At 44.5% G+C, this 2,371-nt stretch overlaps 1 pseudogene; it reads right to left on the minus strand.

The window, feature by feature from the left end:
- Positions 1 to 1,815, minus strand: LOC146045099 (general transcription factor II-I repeat domain-containing protein 2 pseudogene; annotated as a pseudogene).
- Between the last annotated feature and the right edge of the window lie 556 nt (positions 1,816 to 2,371).

Below are 2,371 nucleotides of genomic sequence, written 5' to 3' on the forward strand. Positions count from 1 at the left end.
TTAAGTTTTCTGACTAGATTGCTGACATCGTTTTCCTGAGGTCAGTCCATCGATGTCTGGCGTTAGGTCTTGTGCTGTAGCAATCCGCAAAACAGCATGGAGGTTATCATCAGTGATGCGTGATCTGAGCTTTGTCTTGTTCAAATTCATGACCGAAAACATCTGTTCACATAGATAAGTGCTCCCAAACATGGACAGAACACGTGCAGCTTGAAGTCGCAGCTGTGGCATCAAAGCAGGGGGGAGGAGACGGTAAAAGTCGTCGACTGTCGCATCCTTGAACTTCGCTTTCAGGCTGCTGTTGCACTGCAGTTCTATTAATTCCATTTGAAGGTGATGTGGTGCACTGTCAACATCGATGTTGAAGGGATTGGCAAAGCTGGCAAAGGTTGCATTTTGTTCTTTAAAGTCATAAAAGCATCGATTGAATTCATCAATCAGCCGATTCACTTTGGTACCCAATCGAGCACACGAAAAAGTACCTGGGAATGAGGTTGACATTTTCTGGCAGATAGGAAAGTGGGCAAGACTGTCAGTTTCAAGCTGTGACTTCCATAGGCGAAGTTTCTCTTGGAAAACTGTTATTGCGTCATACATTGAGGTTATGACTTGTTTGCGGCCCTGCAGCCTCAGATTCAGTTGGGCAAGATGCTCTGTTATGTCACACAACATGGCAAAATCGCACAGCCAGTTTGGATCTGACAGTTCTGACAAGGGCTTCCCTTTACTTTGCATAAAAAGATTAATTTCTTCCAAAAGCTCAAAAAATCTCTTGAGAACGGTGCTCCTACTCAGCCACCTTACTTCTGTATGGTATGGCACATCTGTATGTTCCATGCTCACCTCCTTCAAAAATTGTTGAAACTGACGATGATTCAGACCCCGTGCACGCAGAAAATTCACTGTTTTCGTGACTGTGGACATTATGTTATCTAGTTGCAGAACCTTGCCACATAGAGCTTCTTGGTGGATAATGCAGTGATAAGTTACCAGCGGTGTGTGGCAATTCATTTCTTTCAGTTTCTCTTTTAACAGCCCAACCAAGCCATTTCTCTCTCCACACATTGCTGGAGCGCCATCAGTAGTAAGCCCCACCAACTTTTCCCAAGGTAATTTAATTTTATTTACGGATTCCTCCACTGCATGGAAGATGTCCCTCCCAGTTGTTGTCCCATACATGGCGACCACATCCAAGAGCTCCTCACTGACAGACAAGTCTTCCTTCGCACCTCTTACAAAAATAGCTAGTTGAGCTGTATCAGTATTGTCAGTGCTTTCATCAACAGCTAAGGAAAATGCCAGATAACTGCTTGTCTCTTCAGCCAACTTTTTTTTAATATTACAGGCTAGGTCCCTGACTCGGTCTGTGATGGTGTTTCTTGACAAACTGACATTGTTAAAAGCCTGTCTCTGCTCAGGGCACACCTGTTCACATACCTTCAGCATACACCGCTTTACGAATGCACCTTCTGAAAAGCACTTTGAAGCTCGCGCAATTTCTTCAGCAACAAGATAGCTGGCTTTCACTGCTGCATCATTCTTTGCTGTCATTTTTGCAAAAATATTCCTTTGAGAATGCAGCGTACCTTTTAATTCTTTGGCCTTTTGTTGCTTTTCCTGGTGGCTAAGGTTAGCAAATTTGGGCCCATGTTTGGTCTCAAAGTGCCGGCGTAAATTGTATTCCTTCGTGACCGCAACTGCCTCATAGCAAATAAGACATACTGGCTTGCCTCCATTAATCACAAACATGTATTCACTTTCCCATCTCTCCTGGAATTGCCTTCCCTCTGCATCAACTTTCCTTTTCTTGGACATTTTTGGGGGATTTGATTGTAGTTTAGGGTCCCTATACCACTGTAAAGTGACATGGGAGTGGTCAGTATATCCAAAGTTTACCGCTCCGACTTTATTGGCGACTGCTCAGACCAAATACCTTCTGCCTGAGCAGTCTTCAATAAAGCTTTCTTGTGGATGATATCAGCAGTGTGTAACCTAACTACTACTAACATACATCATATCTACTTACAGTACAGATGAGAAGTTTTCAGGCAGCCGTTGGATCTGTCACATCACAGGATGGCATGCGCTCAATGTAGAACGGGCAGTGCCGCTAAGCAGGGATTGTCAATTTTCTTTCAAATCTAGGAGCCAGAATTAAAATGCATGAGCCAGATAAACTAATAGTAAACCAAATCTAAATCTCTCTGTACATGTTACAGATGGAGCGGGTCTTATTGCTGCTGGCGAATCGCCAGCAGCATAGCGCTAGCAATCCGCCAGCAACCCGGCTCTCCATCTGACTGGGGCGCGCGAGACCCTCCCTCCAATAAAGGTCTCCATCCCATCCATGTCACCCAAGGTCTGACTCTGA

The sequence above is a fragment of the Crinia signifera genome, chromosome 11 (assembly GCF_055691185.1).
Source record: "Crinia signifera chromosome 11, ASM5569118v1, whole genome shotgun sequence".
Lineage (NCBI taxonomy): Eukaryota > Metazoa > Chordata > Amphibia > Anura > Myobatrachidae > Crinia > Crinia signifera.